Genomic DNA, 17,925 nt, shown 5'->3' on the forward strand with positions numbered 1-17,925 from the left:
TTTGATGGTTCTCTGAGATAGATGATCTGGAGCTCTTCCACCCCACAATTACCAGAGATCATTTGCACATCTCTCTAACTTTAGCCAAAGACCTGAGCCTTTTGAAGGTCTGTGGAGGAACTTAATGCAAGACAGAGATCCAAATGCTTTGAAAATTTGTCCCAGACACACACCACTTGCCAGCCAGAGAAAAAAAGGGAGGCAGTGAGATATACAGTTGTACTGTGATGATGTCCATAATCACTGAATAATCTACTTTTTTTTGTCTAAAGCAAAATTGGTGAAGGATGGAAACTATCTGAGAATGATATGCTATAGAATTCAGCACATGTGAAACATTAAAAACTGAGGTAAGGCATTATAATTGCTTTAAAAAGGATGGAAATATGTCTGTGTTGTTATTAAACAAAATAGAAAATGACTTGCAGGATTTAATGAACACACAATGTACTTTGAGGATGATTTCAAATGCATATTTAGGTCAGTGTCTGTACGATTAAAGTCGATAGCTTTAATGCCATAAATGAGAATAGAGACGTTTCTATAGAGAAACGTTTAGTGCAGTGTAATAAATAAATAAATAATAAAATAAGATTAAACCAAATAAATGAAAAAGATTTAAATAAATAACAAAATAGTTATTGTTAATAAATAAATACATCAAACAATACAGCACTATAGCAATACAGCATAGCACTGTAACAAAATAAACTAAATATTTCAAATAAAATACACATAATATTTCTGTATAAATTGTGTCCTAGTGTGTGAAAATATATGCTTTTAAAATGTAAAAAAAATGTATAAAAAAGCTGTAGAATTTAAATTAAAAATTAGATTTAGCTAAACAATAAAATATTTAATCTAAATGAATATATAAAACAGTAGCCTACTTTATAGTGAATATGGGAAAACGTAATAATGTAACAGAAACTAAATATCTATCAAATAATATTTTACAATTATACATTTTTACAGTATATATTAAGCATTTTTGGATGGGAATGCAAAACAGTGAAATAAAAATATTAAACTAAATAAAAAAAATATTTAGATAAATAATACAATTTAATATTAAAGAACATGAAACAAGCTAAATATTTTCACACATTCATTTTACAGTATAAGTTGGGTCTTTATACTATCGGCTATTGTATAAAGACAATATTTATAGCCTTCTGTAAAAATATATGTTGTGTATAATAATATTATAGGCCTTTATATAAAATATATAGCTTATGATGATCATATTTGGGGTCCAAAATTCACATTAATTCAACACACTTGACCCATTAACACAATAGGCTATTGGATATCTTTTTTTTTTTTTTTTCAAAACCTATGTGTAGGCTACTGTGTACTGTGTAATGTGACAACTGTAACTAAGAGTAGTCAGGGCAATTCCATATGGTTTTCCTGTTGGTTTCCTAAGCGTCTGCTAAATTATTAAATGTAATTCGAAAATGATTAAAATATCTTCAATCACAAAACCCAGCTTGCATTGTTTTAACGTAGTATAAAAATAACTTTACATTAATATTTACAGCACACGTCGTAGCCTACACTTAGACACTTTCGAGAACAAATTTGTCCACGGTCGACATGGTTGTATCTGACCCGCTGTGACTGACCTATTTAACACTGTGTGAACTATAGAGTGTGAGGTTCAAACGCGTGCGCGCGCCTTCTCGTTCTCCAGAGGCGAGCTTCACGTCTGACCTGCTGAGTATGACCTATTTAACACTATGAACTCTGGGTCGTTGGGTAACTCAGCCCGGGCACATGCGCACATTAACATAGATACTGCAGAGGAGCAAAACACTGACACATTAGTGAACTCTGTAATGCCCTTTAGATGTATTCACAGCACACATGCCCTACAGCTTTATTAAAGACTTATGATCTGGCTCTAGTTGTTTTCACTGTCCCATCTGCCACTCTGAAAGAAAAATAAATAGGTGGTAGTGCGTTAAAAAAAGAAAAAAAAGAAAGAAAAAGAAACACGACTCAAAAAAGGCCCTCTGCCGCCATCTAGTGACGATTTGTGGGTAGGCTGTGTCAGGACAGAGAAGTAAGAATGGTAATTATTTTATTAATTTAGCATTCTAGGACTAGGTGAATATTTGTTTATTGTATATATAGGCTATGTTGTTAGCCTAGCCTTAAGTCTTTGTGTTAACATCAATACCTTAGAGAGTAAGTAATTAGTTAAAGACGACGAGTAACACGACTTGAAGCCGGAACAGTTCTATCTATTGATCAAAACAAACACCACACTAACTGGCAGCCTTTCCTGCCACACATTAAACAGATGAACTGTTTAACTGTGGACTGTGTCTGATTCAGTCTGTTATTGAAACATAGATTAAGTCTAAGAATTTAACATAGTTTTTATAGCACACACACAGAGAATATATATATATATATATATATATATATATATATATATACACACATATAGTTAAAACTCTAAATGTAAATCCCGAATATATAGTTATAACTCTTAATATATAAATGCAATCTTGAATATATATTTACAACTCTGAAAATATAAATGTAAATCTGAATATATAAATGTAAATCCCGAATATATAACGTAATCTGAATATATAAATGTAATTCTAAATATATAAATGTAAATCCCGAATAGTTAAAACTCTGAATATATAAATGTAATCCTGAATATATAGTTATAACTCTGAATATATAGTTATAACTGTGACCAGACCAGTGTTGGGAACCACTTGCCTCAGCCTAATGAAATTCTGTTTTTATGTCATCGTATTGCAAACTAACAATTTGTGTTTTCAGAAGAAAAGACAATGCCTACTTTGACCAGCAGATGGCAGCCTTGTCTTCATTGTACCAAGAGCACATTTGTCCCCAAACACACACAAAACTAAGATTAGAAATTGTTTGTATTTTTTCTTGCATTTTTTATTTATTTTGTGGTCAAATGTTTATAATTCTTTTTAAATGGACACTGCATGTTGGCGAATTTATGATTTTGCAAACACCAAAAAAATCGCCATGTGCTCAAGCAGTGACGGATTTGAGCATAGGCGTTTGAGCATAGGCGTCAGTCACAGTTTATAGCAATGCCACAACAAGAAGTCTGCTTTTTTGTGTTTTCTTTTTCTTTTATAATACAGTAGCCTATATAAAATATCAATTACATTTTGCTATCACTCTCACAATTGCTGGGTTGTTTTAACCCAACTTTGGGTCAAATATGGACAAATCCAGCCATTGGGTTAAAAGTTTTAATTACATTTTTAACCCAACGTTTGGGTTTGTCCATATTTGACCCAAAGTTGGGTTAAAACAACCCAGGATTTTTAGAGTGTAGGCATTTCCTTGCTATATGTAAACTGTAAGAAGTTCTTTCACTTTTAATGGTGTGTTCCAGTTTCTGTCTTTGCTGAGAGGGCACAAAACTGGCTGTGTGAGAACACACTGAGCTGAATATTGATTCCAGAAGGGCGGACTGTGTTGAGATGAGGTTTCAGCATCTTTTCTTTTACTCGCTTCAGTCACAATCCGTCAATCCCGAAACCTTCCATAACAGCCTGAATCACTCATATACTAATCAGTTTTATGTTGATGAAGGGCAAATCCATCTGCACCCCTCTTCTAAATCATATTTTCTATATCCCCTTTGTAGCCTACCAGAGTGAATGATCGTCTAGTGGCTTCCGTGGAGGAATGGCCCCTGTTGGAACTGTGGTATAATTCTGGCAGAGCGATGGGCTGGACCCTGGAGGGGACAGCTGAGTCATTTGGCAGAGCCCGGCAAGCCAATTGGTCAGGGAAGTTATGAGGACAACACTAGATTTGTGAGTGCCTTGCAGCGCTGCACCCCTACAGAAAGCCCAGCCACTGGGTCGGGAATGACTTTCAAAACAAAAATCATTACTAGCTAATATCCAATGTATAGCTCTGGATTTTGTTTTAGCTATAATAAATATCAATAAAATGACTATTTGAAGTTAAACAAATCATGTATTAAACAACAACAACAACAAAAAAATGGATTTGTAATTCAAAGCTGCTTCTTGTTTTCTTGTAGCCCAATTGATTTTTGCAACTCTTTCTTTCCTAATACATAGCCTAACAAACAGATTTATTTATGAATGAATGTGACCGTATTATGACGGAGTCATTAAATTGTTATCTCATCCAATTCATTCAAATTTAAGCTGTGTTCGCAGCTATATTTGCAGCAATTAGGCTATTGGTAAATATTGATGCATAATGTTGTTACGTTGACACTTAAATGACTTACATTTAATAGCATTTTTTTCTGAGGAGTAGCAAAAACACAGCATTAATTTTTGTGTTCAATTTTGTTGGGAAACTGGTGCTCCCATAACATAGAATACATTTTCAGCAACGACCATTTCAGCAATGTTTAACAGTGTGGTCAGTTGAAATGAAACTGGAGAAGGACAGATTAAATCTACGTTTTCTAAACATTTTCATGAGGTTGAGATTACAGAAGTGAGAGCCTAACACAGCTAGTGAGGTCAATAATACCTATTTGGACAGTCATGATTTCTGTTATTTTGACTACTCCTGTACATAATTTGAAATTAAATGAGAACAAACATCTACATACAACCACTATTGATAGGCCTATTTAAATTTATATTCTTACACAACAACATTATGGAAGAAACTAGATGATTATTTTGCTCAACCAATAGCCTAAATTATGCAAATTAGGGAAAGATAATTTTATATTTTTATTGCATTATGATACCGAATATGGCCTAAAGCTTTTTCCGCATGTGGCCTACTGTAGCTACGCTTATGATCGGAACTCCCCGCGGCTGAGCGGCTCCATCGACAGTATGGAGCGGCTCCCACGAATCTCCATTGAAAATGAATGACTTCCGGTCCGACAGCTGTCGTGTGCAGTGGAAAGGCGGCTTAACAGGTAAGTATAACTGATTGTAAATCAGTTTGTTTGTTTTTTTGTTATTTTGTATGGGGAGGATGGATGGGTGGTAGGCTACAGGCTGGTAGGCTACTAACGTTACGTGCTGTTGTAAAAGTTCATGTTTTGTGTATTCGTATTACAAACAACCAGGTAACCAGACATGAGAAATTATGTCACACAGCTTTGTTCTTCTGACGTTTTAGTTAGATATAGTTGTAATCTGATTCTGCAACAGTATGATTGGGCCTATTGTAAATATGTCACGACGTGCTTTCCCCCTACAGTTATCGTGAATAGAGGTGTAACGTTAGTGGTAAAAAAGACGTGAGTAAAATACATTCTGGTGGACCACGACGTGTTCACCACTACCGGTGTGTATCCTGATAACATCAAACGCTTGTCCTCCGGACAAGTAAATCTGTTTGCTCGTTCGGATTTTTTCATTTTTATTTTGAGTGTGTTAATTTATTCTGAAACAATGTTCTCATGTGTGTTCGAGCGTCACGTGACCAAACCGGAAAACAGGTCTCATCGCATCCGATTTTCAGAGAAGGTGTTAACGGCCCTAAGAACTGACTATGATATCTATGGATTTTTAAGGTAATCAGCTAACCTACCTAGTTCACTTTGTTATTGGCGTTTTATTCCATTTAAATATCTAAACATTACTGTGAAGAAGAAAAAATATAAAACGTTTAAATAGCCTATCAATCTGCACATGTGAGGGACATGCTAATCTTTGCTCGCTCCTTTTTAAGTTATCTTGAGGAAAACCCAAAAAAATTTCATGAAGCACATACAAAATTCCTGGACCGGAAGCGATGCGACCTGTTTTGAATGCGGAAGTAAGTTGTGCATAGAGCCTATCAGCTTTAATATTTAAAATTTAAAAATACAGTAATTTCAATAACTTACCCACAAGCGTAAGTACTTTGGAAACACTTGAAATGAATGAGGTTCAATGCTGGAAATATCAGTGCTTGGAACTATTGGCTGCTACACTTCACGTGTCACTTCAGCATTCCAAAGTTCATATGGCGCTCTATCGGAATGTTGCAACTCTGTTTTTCAACGGCTCTGGTTTTCCCCTGCCTCATATTGAGCCTTTCATTTTTGTAATGTGAATAAAACGGACGCCCCTCCCATAATTGTTGATTGACAGCATCGTTTCAACACATCCCTGCACTGAGCGAGCTGTCGTCATAGTCTGTCATTGTTGATATGCTGGAGCAGAATGGCTTCTAAACGATTGCATAGATAGATGGTAAAAGAATTAGAAATGGAAGTCTGTTCCAATTTGATAGCTCCTTAAAATTGTGGTCTCCGAATGCATCCTTCATTTCCTGTGAAATTTCCTGAGGAGACTTATAACACTAAGTTGATGAGTTGATTTATCCATGTTTTAATACGCTCTCGTTCATGAAGATTTTAGATGGATACCATGGCTTTTTAGGTTGGGTAGACTGCAATCTCTGACCCAGTTTGTTTGCTGGCTGCAATACGCTGTGATTCCTGCCAACTGGCATCCATGGATGTCGAAATATATTGGGTGAACTGGCAGTGGGCGAGATCACACAGACCAAAACAAAAAAAGACATTCCAACATGGAACATATTATGATATTTTTAAGCTTTAGTAGAGTAAAGAAGTTTCATACAGAACCTTTAATAATACTATATGTTTCTTGTTTAGTGACGACAAAAGTTACCTTAAAGCAGTGGTTCTCAAGCCTGTCCTGGTGCCCCCCCAACCACTGCCATTTCCAACATGTTTTGATTGAGATGTTTAGATACATAATTGTTTAATATAAAATGAAATCTAATGCAGTTCGATCTGATGTGACCTTAAAACTTAGAATCCCACACAGCATCTCTCTGTCATCACTGTTTCACTGGACTTATCTGAGAGCACACAGCTGTGCTCTTTCCTTCATCAGTAAAATGGCTGTCACATATCAGTGATTTCTCGCCCTCACAGGCTGTTTCTGTGTCTCCAGTCTCGACTCGCACTATCAGGGCCTGTTCCTACAGCAGGGAAATCCAACACAAACAACTTTGTGAATCCACACAAACAATTTACCTGAGAGACCATATGTTTACAGGTGCTTGTGCAAAGCATATCTGCATTAATAGCTAACAATGTTTTACCTGCGGTGTAGTGAAATTCATGTCTTGTTAAGGCTTTTCCCTGAGAAGATTCTCTTCTCTTCAAGTTTTAGCCCTCTAGCCTTTAAAATTAAAAACTGCAGGCAGCTATACGCATAGATAGACATGGTAATTCCAATGACTCTTCACAATAGTTAATGCTATGAGCTCTGTTAGAGAGCTACATTTACTTGTTCAATAAAATACCTACTCACCTGTTGAGTAATAAAAACACCAGATTTGTGTCAATTTTGCAACATTTTAAATTCCTCAGTTCTTGGCACCTCTGAAAATCCAATGTTGATTCTTGTTTTATTACAAGCTCTGTCGCATCCTTTTTTTGCCTGCAGACTCTCCTCTGTTCTGCGTTTATTAAAAATGTGTGATTCCCCGGAGGTTTGAGACTTAGCTGCTCCATGACATCTAGGCTGGTCAATAATTTTGTAATTAAGTAATCAGTTGGTAATTTTGGCGATTTGTTTTGTAAAATAATAATTAAAATAGACCTAAGCAAATAATAGCCTTTTAAAATGACTTAAAATACATAATAACGAGGCAATAATGAGGATATTACATAATAAAGTATCAAAATCAAGTAATCATATGGTTTTATAGAACAACCCTGTTAAAATACATAATATAAACAATCATCAACTGGACTTTATGTATTATAACAAATGCCTGCAGAGGGCGCCAGCGGCCTGGTGTTGTTACACTTTACAGCAGATCAAATCTTGTTTAATACTAACCACATTTAATTTACCCATACCACATTTAATATAAATGTTCATTTAATATTTATATTTGACCACTTCTTTGATAGAATTTCTACCTATAGCCACTGTAATTTTTTGAACAACAATATGTGGACACATAAAACGAAAAATAGTGAAGGTTTAAACTTTTATTTTGAAATGGCGATAAACGGCTCACATATTCATTGGTCTAATGACAAAGTTTTCACTGTAAAATTGACTGGTTCTATTTTTGTTTTAATAAACCAAAACTGAAGCTGTACAGTAATAGCTATCAAACCACTAACTCTCTGGTTACCAGCCGTGAGCCTTTTCCCCATACCAGATCAATATGTTCATTATTTTTATGTTAAATAATTATGTCTAAATATATGCTGAATTGAATGAATAGTTATCCGTGTAAAAATAGCTTTGTTCAGCAGGGTAACACTGCTCCTGTCACTGTGCGGTCAAGATGTACCAAACACCACTCAAATGTCACATTTTTCATCAAGTGTACCACAGCTTAGTCACCATGACTGACAGCCCATCTTTTCACCCGCAGCCTGTCTGCTAGATGAATGGACATCTCTGGTGTCACTTTCCCAGATGAGAGGACGTCTTTCATATAACATGGATAAAAAGTCTCTGTGTGTGTCCTTTCTGAAAGAGAGCGACTGACTTGATGTGCGTGTCACGTGGCCTCTCTTCCCAGAGAGTGATTCTTTACTACCATGTAAGGACGGAGCGGAATACTAAATCGCAGCAGTCTACGTCACGTCTCACACACAGGGGACTTATCTCCGTGGCAACCGACATGCCAGGTTGTCCTAGGGCTGATCCTAAACCAGATGAATTTAATGGAAATTATTCAATGAGAGCATAATTCACATTAGCCTTTTCTAGTTGCCAGACTTTTGAAATGATGACTTGGTTAATCTTGAGGAATTGAAGTTCATTTGAATGTTGTCAGCAAGGTCATTTGTGATGGATTACACATGCATGTGGTATTCTGAGGTTACGTTTTACTGCTTTAAATCAGTAAAGTCACTGTGGCATAGAGGAAAATGGTCGAGAGGGATGATATAAAGGATAAAGAGAGCAGGAGATTTCCATTTCTGGTTTATTTCTGGCCTGTACCCTGCAGCTCTCACCCTGCTTGCCCTCTGCCTGCTTGGCTGGTGGCGGCATGTTAATGATGTCATTCTTTCAAGCCATCTCTTCAGCTGACCTTTTGACCCTGTCAATCGTCCTGAAGCATTGCTTTAGGAGGCAATTTCCACACATTTATGGTATAAAATGGGAGTAGTTTTTAGCTAATTCTGTTACCAAAATTAGGGACATGTATTTTGATGTCAAAATACAGCAAATTTTGAATTAAATAAAAAAAAAAAATATATATATATTTTTATTACAAACAACCTGAACATTCAAATTGAGACACACACACGTATCTATGTGTATACAGTACGCGATAATGTAACCAGAGGGTGATGCTGCCAAAAACACACCTAAAAGCTGTTAAAAAAACCCGGCAAAAGTAATGATTATGAATGTTTCAAATATAACAAGGAGACATTTTAGTTGTTTATTAATAAACTAGAGGAAAGATAAATTTCATTTTCTATCTCGGTGTCGGCTGCAATAGTAACCGTATAGTGAACGCGCCTATAGAGAGAAATGCACATTTCATACGGATTACATGAGATAGTTGTCTGTTTGAATTGTTTTAGAGATATTTCAATTCAATTAATTTCAATTTCAAGTAGAGTTCAGATGCAAAAGCCTCTAAATTTTCTTCTAGAATAGTCATTTTTATCAAGCTTGTATATTTAAGTTCAGTAATTTCACTTAAATGACAATTAATAGGTAATCTTCATCGCCATTTAAGTGAAATTACTGATATACAAGCTTGATAAAAATGATCATTTTAGAAGAAAATTTCAAATGCTTTTGCATCTGAACTCTTCATATAAATTAACCTTCAAATGGACTTCATTTGAAACATTGCTAAATATCATATAGACCATTTTGCAAGATGTAAACAACACTGGTCCAGAAGCACTTCCTGTTTAAGTTTTTTTTTTAACACTACAAAAAGCTGGGATAAAATACAACCAACAGAACAAATGAAACTGAATCAAAAAAGTTAAACAAACATCTTTAAGATGTTTTCTTACATGTGAAATAAAGAAAACAGGAAGTGTTTCTGGACCAGTTTGTTTACATCATGCAAAATGGTCAATACAATGAATTATAATTAAATTAAACAATTGTTATGTTTCAAAAGTGCCATTAATTAATCATAAATAATAGACCACATCCCATGTGTATTGAAGTTTAAACAGCCTTTCACAATATGGGGTTAATAAACTGCATAAGCCGAGCAGATGTTCAGATGAAACCCACTTACTTGGAACAGATAGAAGTAGGTCCTTAAAGGGTACAAAGAGCCACATTACTGAGCGTGTGATGTAAGATGCCCTGTACAGCAGGGCTGAAAGCCTCTCTGTCCTGCATTAGGAGAGCAGTGTGTCTGTGTACGGAGGGTATGCTGGCACTGCTGGAAGACTGAGTGCCAGATCCCTCGCAGACAGAGCCGAGCCACCGAGACTGCATGCCAGGATTGCTGCATGCACTGCCCAGCTTCTCTGAAGTTATATTTGGCCCTAAACTCACACTACGATTGCCAAATCTCACTATTCATAGGAACTCTTTACAGATCATTAGATATTTGATCATAAAATACAGAGAAAAATTCATTTTCAGTTTATCATAAACAGATTAGCTCTGAAAGTGTGTTTCTATCATGATGCTGTTGTTGCATGTGCATCACCTGACACCATGGTCTCTTCTGTGGCTTGCCTTGTGCTACCTAGCATGCCCTTTGTATTTCTGTAGTCTACTGAGACCCAGAGCTTGGGTGAACAGATGGCTTCATTCTGCTGGAGCTGTCTGTGGAAACATTTTGTACTGTGCATTTAAAACAGGTTCCAAAGTGAAACAATTCTAAATGTGGGCAATAAAGGCTGATCAACAGAGCCTAGGAAATTGCCTCAGTCATGTGGTGTTTACTTTGACCAGTAGAGGGAGTTGCTCAATATAGCAACTTCAAGTCGCCAGTGACTTGGACCAGTATTGCCACTGAAAACGGGATCATTCTGAAATTAAATTCAGCTTTTAGCTGTTTTGCATACTGGTGCATAATATTTGTGAAAAGGTCCTATTTATTACTTGGCAGTTTCAGTTTCTCTTTAGTTTATCTCTTTAGATCCTTGCAATAACTATTTAGATCTGGATTTTTCAAACTGCAGCACTGAGAACATTAGTGTAAATATTACACTATTAATTATAAACAAGTTAAAATTGATGAAATTTATACCCATTTTACTATGCTTTCTAAACATTGGTTGAAAATCAGCAAAGATGCATTAAATTGATCAAAAGACATAGTAAAGCATTAACAATGTTACCAAGGAAATTCATATTCTTCTAATCATCAAATAATCCAGAAAAAAAAGTTTCACTGTTTCCACAAAACAATATGTGTACAACATTTATAAAAAATAATAAAAAACATTTTTTTAGCACCAAATCAGCATAATTTAGGAAGCATTGTGTGACACTGAAGACTGGATTCATTTCAGCTTTGTCATCATGGAAATAATTTATGTATAAATAATTTAAATAATAATATTTCACAATATTACTGTTTTAAATTAATAAAACACACATTATATATATATATATATATATATATATATATATATATATATATATATATATATATATACTTGGCACCTTGATTAAAATATATAGTGAGTGCCTTCATATTTTTGGAAACATTTAGATGATGCAAATTTTAGAAATTCACTAGTTACTGACAGCATTTCACACTTTGTTCTGGATGTAGTCTTTGTGTGCATGCAGCTCATTACCATCACCTCTGCTCTAGAGCATCTAGTGTCTTCTCCAGCAGTTTAAGCGTTTCCATGTTCTTACATAGTTTGGTGGTGCTAATTACATGCCTGCTTGCTATAGCATTTAATTCAGAGAGAGAGAGAGAGAGAAGGTGTGTGTGAAAGAGAGAGAGAGAGAGAGAGAGAGAGAGAGTGCATGTTTGGGTCGAATGATTGAGAGCAGCTAAACCTATAAGAACTAAAAGTGAATAATGACATGTCATAGGGCACTCACACCGCTCTTGGGCAAAAAACCTCAAATCCCAGAACCAAAAGGACTGCAACAGAGACAAATTCGATTAACCAAGTGAAGCGGAGCAGCCATGGGAGTGGATTGTGTGGGTACATGTGTAGGTCAGGTTGTGCTATCTTTGTGTGTGTGCTGCTGATATAGCATGACAGAGCTGAGGAAGGTGAGGTGCAATAGCCATCATTGTCAGCAGTTGTACCATTGAGTATGTTATTATCTGTTAAACGTGGCATGATCCAATGTTTTGACATAACAAGCTCAGCTCAATTACTATAATTATTTAGAACTAGACTTTTACATTTTCTGATGAAAATGTGAGTGGTGTTTGCCTGAGCAGAACTCACGACCACAATGTTGGAGTGTTGTGGGTGGCTGCCAAAAGTGTTGAGAGTGTTTTTTAGTGTGTTGCTATGTGGTTGCATACTGGTCCAAATTAAAAGAGCCCACCACCAAACTCTTTATTGAAAAAAAAAAAAAAATACTTCATCCAGCCTTCGCTGGTTTGCTAATCTCCTATGGTCTGGTTGAGAGATCATCTTAAACCAGATAAGAGCAGGAGAAAATTAAATGTATTGCAAGTATTGCTATTGTGATTTGAATATTGCAGTAAGCCATGTTGAAAAAACAATTTTATTTTCATTATAATTGTGCTGCCTTAAATAATTGTGATGCTTGCATTAGCAAAACTCACATCTGCAACGGAAGGGGATGTGTGTTGATATGCGGTTGCTAAGGTGTTCTGTGTGGTTGCTACGGTGTTGTAGGGGGATTGTTCTAGTGGTTCTCAAACTTTTTACACCAAGTACCACCTCAGAAAATGTTTGCCTCTCCAAGTACCACCATAATGACCAATATGAAAATACAGTAACGTAGTAGGCCTAATTATTCAGCTACAGTTATGCACAGTTAAAAAATGAGGCAGTTTTATTTAATAAGAATATTTATTATTGTCAAATACTCCACTTTTTTGGAAATAGGCTCCTTTTACAACTCCCTCAGAGTTAAACAGTTGAGTTTTGAATCCTTTCAGCCGATTTTCTGATATTTAGAAGAATATCAGTAACCAGACAGTTTCTTATATTTCGTGTGAGGATTTGCACGGTTTTGCGTGACGTGATAAGCGCTTGATGGATTTAATCAGCGTGATTTACTGCAATGTCAGATCCAGAACAAAAGTAAATGTTACTTACTTTTGTTCAGATGACTGTGACTTGAAAACTTGTTAAACATATCACAGTTCTTTAACCTTATGTCACACATAATGTCCTTCTCAGCAAAACAGAAATCGCTAGCAGCTAGAGTCGGCATGTCCATCAGCAGCTACCTCAGTTACTACCTCTGGGACACACAGTGCTGACGAGGTTAAGCCCCGGACCAGTGTGGGCTTACTGCAGTGGTTCATGGGAAATGTGCACGCGTGACGACACCTGTCTGCTCGGGTGCTGTCACATGCTCCTGTCACTCTCTCTCTCTCACTGCTGTCTCCTCTGTTGCATCGCATTAAGGCGGCCATCACTTGTTAACTCTAAGGCTTTCCATACCTAAAAGTAAACGACCGTCTTGAAATTCCTCTGAATCCGAAGGTGTCCGTTTCCCCATTTCACGCTCTGTCGCTTCAGCTTTCAGCTGCATGGCTATTTAACAAGTCTGTATTTTGTGACCTCATATCTTTTACTATATTAAATAAGACTGCTATCGCAATTAAGTGTAATATACTATTTCTCCTCTGTGGCTGGCATTTGACAGAGTAGAGGAGAACCTTTATGCCCTTTGGCCTTGATGGAAAATGAGCTGCTGCTTTCTGCTGGCAAGGCTAATGGCAGACTAATTGGACTCTATGGAGAAAGTGATTTCACAGATTCGCTATGACAGTGCAGCATTGAACTGAAGATGTGGTTGTGATGGTAGAGCATCTTGATACTTAGAATATGATGTTTTATATATTAATTTTAGATACACCCTTCAGACACCTCTCCGCGCAGACAAATCCATTAATTTCATTAGGAATGACTTGTCACAGGGATGCAGAAGAAAAATGCTAGGGGTTTGTTAAAAATGATGGTCAGTTGTGCGACCAAAGGTGTTATTTTATTATTATTATTTATTTTTGCTGTAGCACACTTAGTACTTCAGAGCGGCCGGTCCAGTTGTGCTTTTAGAAATTAAAAAATACAAATAAAATAATAATTGCAGTGTTGTCATTATTAACTTAATTAAAATAAAGGTGCAATTAAATAATATATAAATATTGGGTGAAAACTTAGAAATGTTGCCTTTGGCATAAATAAAATATTTGTAATTGAAGTACTAAAATAACTAAAATGTAAAAAATAATAATAACGGAAAGCTAAATAGAAATATAAAAATGAATAAAATAATACAAGCTAATGATAAAATTAAACTTGATATTAAAACAATAACTGAAAATTAAAGGATATTATGGTTTATATACTGTATATATTTTTAAGATAAAAATATATTTAAAATACAGAAATTAGATTAGTTTAGTCATAACTAAACACAAAATAATATTTCTAAATATTACAGTAGTCAACATTTGAAGTGGATCAAAACCTTTCATGAAAGTTATACATGAATTTTTTTTAGCAATACTTATCAATACAATTCTTATCTAAGGTCGGACAACTTTGAACTTTTCCACTTCAAATGTTGACTACTGTATTATAATGCATTAAAATGAATAGAACAAATTCAGAATATAATATCATGAATATTATTATGATATAAATTATATCTGCATTATAAATATAGTATTTTATTTATATTATAATATATTTGTTTCTAAAGATTTATTACTATTTCGCAGGCACAATGATAAAACAATTCCGGTTCTGTCCACTAGAGGGCCTGTGACACAAAGCCTGTTGACATTCTCAAAAAGGTTGAGGCTTAAACAATCAAACATGCATGTTTTCCACACAATGCTGTTCTTTTAAAATACTGACTGTAGGATAAAATAAATGTGACCTTAAGATCCCGAAGCAAAATACAGTGGCACCGAAGACCTTGACATCTGCTGAAGCCGAGAAAAACACAGAGCTCACTTTGATAGCGCTGTCATCATTTGGCTGTCACACTCACATAAACGCCTCCTGTAATAGCACGAGTGTGAAGGATGCTGAGATGGCTTGAGCAATACGGCGCTAATGTCGTCGACTAGCAAACCACAGCCAGACGGAAGGATGAGGACACTCAGGGGACAGGCGACGGGGCAGGTGGCAAACAACGTGATGAGGGAATGAGAAACTAGATGGATGCCACCTCTAGCTTGCCCTGTTTGTTTTTATCTTTTTTTACTTTTTATCTCATGGGGGATTGTCATTCTCGCCTCACGGTGTTCCTGTGGTGGAGGCAGGCGAGTGATTTGCACCCATTTCCCCTGCTGAGACGTGACACAGATAAAGAGAGTGAGACAGTACGCCCCTACTGCGAGGGAATCGATGTGGTAGCCTCACAATCCATATTTTTCATTTCTCCTCACTGTGATCCCAGAACAAACTTTCACTTTGCATTGCCGCAGCCTCCGCTTGTGATGCTGGTGACGAAGTAAAGCTGAAAAGGGTGGAAGAGTTTAACAAGACTCACAATCAACAAAATACATGCGCTTGCTTCAGACAAAGGTAGTTTAGAAGACATGTTAAAGGGATGGTTCAGTCAAAAAGAAAAATTCTTTCATTTACTCGCACTCATGATTTTCTTATGTGGAATGTAAATTGAGAAATTATTCAAAATTCTACTACTTGAAGTGTTCTACTATTTGAATCTACAAAGTGCTATGGTGACTGAAACTTTAAAGCTTCAAAAAGCACCATTAAAGTATCACGAAATAGTCTAAACCAGTTATATTGTGTCTGATTTGTGAACAAATTATTCATTTGAATGCTCTCTTTAGCGTTACATAACTTTATATGACAAAACGGCGCTTTACTACGCGAACATAATGCGTCATAAATCCTTTAGCGTAATATGAGACTACCCTACCCTCCCCCACACCTAAACCTACCCATCACAGCGCGTGTTATATTAACGATAACGGGTGCCATGTGCGTAGTAGCGCCGTTTTGTCATATAGCGTTCTAAATGACTCTAAAGGATGAGAATGCGTTGGTTGATCCTGTTCACAAAATTGGTCTGAATGATTTGCTTTGCTTTGAACAGCTCACAATATTGTAATATTGTCAGTTAATAAACAACTTAAATTTGACTTTCTTCACACAAAGCTTTAGAATGAATTCACAAGACTTATAGCACATGAATATGGACCACAGGGTCATTGCTCTCTGCTCATATTGCTCAAAAACGACAGTAAACACATTTATAATGTTAAAGATTTCCATTCCAAATATCTGTTTTCTTTCTTTATTAACTTTTCTTTCATCAAAGAATCATAACAGTTTCCAAAAAAAAAAAAAAAAAAAAAGAAAGAAGATATTATACACACTATATATACCTTAAAGGATTATTAGGAACACCATACTAATACTGTGTTTGACCCCCTTTCGCCTTCAGAGCTGCCTTAATTCTACATTACGTTGCACTGATTCAACAAGGTGCTGAAAGCGTTCTGTAGAAATGTTGGCCCATATTGATAAGATAGCATCTTGCAGTTGATGGAGATTTGTGGGATGTACATCCAGGGCACAAAGCTCCCGTTCCACCACATCCCAAAGATGCCCATTGGGTTGAGATCTGGTGACTGTGGGGGACATTTTAGTACAGTGAACTCATTGTCATGTTCAAGAAACCAATTTAAAAATGATTCAAATGATGCATTATTCTGCTGGAAGTAGCCATCAGAGGATGGGTACATGGTGGCCATAAAGTGATGGCCAGGTGGCATTTAAACGATGCCCAATTGGTACTAATGGGCCTAAAGTGTGCCAAGAAAACATCGCCCTCACCATTACACCACCACCACCACCAGCCTGCACAGTGGTAACAAGGCATGGTGGATCCATGTTCTCATTCTGTTTAAACCAAATTCTGACTCTACCATCTGAATGTCTCAACAGAAATCGAGACTCATCAGACCAGGCAACATTTTTCCAGTATTCAACTGTCCAATTTTGGTGATCATTTGCAAATTGTAGCCTCTTTTTCCTATTTGTAGTGGAGATGAGTGGTACCTGGTGGGGTCTTCTGCTGTTGTAGCTCATCCACCTCAAGATTGTGTGTGTTGTGTCTTCACAAATGCTTTGCTGCATACCTCGGTTGTAACGAGTGGTTATTTCAGTCAAAGTTGCTCTTCTATCCGCTTGAATCAGTCGGGCCATTCTCCTCTGACCTCTAGCATCAACTAGGCATTTTCGCCCACAGGACTGCATAATACTGGATGTTTTTCCCTTTTCACACCATTCTTTGTAAACCCTAGAAATGGTTGTACATGAAAATCCCAGTAACTGAGCAGATTGTGAAATACTCCCGTCTGGCACCAAAAAACATGCAACGCTCAAAATTGCTTAAATCACCTTTCTTTCTGGAGAAATTCAGCTTTGCTGTCACAATAATATTTTAAAATATGTTAAAATAGAAAAATGTTATTTAAGGTTGTGTAATATTACTGTATTTTCTATTAAAAAATGCAGCCTTGGAAATCATAACTTCTTTCAAAAACATTAAATACTGAATAGTAAGTTTTCCCTCTTGTGCTCCACAGAAAAAAAAATCATACTGATTTGGAACGACACTGACACAATTGTCATTTTTGGGTGCAGTATCCCATTGAGAAGGACAATCACTGACAATTCTACTAAAACTCAGTGCAAGAACATCTGTCCTGAATGCGAAGCATTGTTATCTGGAATTTCTCATTGCATCTGCTCCTGTCTGAGCTTATTTGCACAATGCACTCCTGACCATGAGAAACAACTCTACA

General features: G+C 36.2%; 1 long non-coding RNA gene across 1 annotated transcript; it reads left to right on the top strand.

Annotated features, from left to right (window-relative positions):
* The first annotated feature begins 6,934 nt into the window (after window positions 1-6,934).
* LOC148970465 (uncharacterized) lies at window positions 6,935-8,935 on the top strand. Its single transcript, XR_016148387.1, has 2 exons — window positions 6,935-7,043; window positions 8,386-8,935. It is a non-coding gene; the product is annotated as an uncharacterized LOC148970465 (long non-coding RNA).
* The last annotated feature ends 8,990 nt before the right edge of the window (window positions 8,936-17,925 follow it).

This window comes from Pimephales promelas, chromosome 21 (genome assembly GCF_988280905.1).
Source record: "Pimephales promelas chromosome 21, fPimPro1.hap1.1, whole genome shotgun sequence".
In the NCBI taxonomy this organism is placed as follows: Eukaryota; Metazoa; Chordata; class Actinopteri; order Cypriniformes; family Leuciscidae; genus Pimephales; species Pimephales promelas.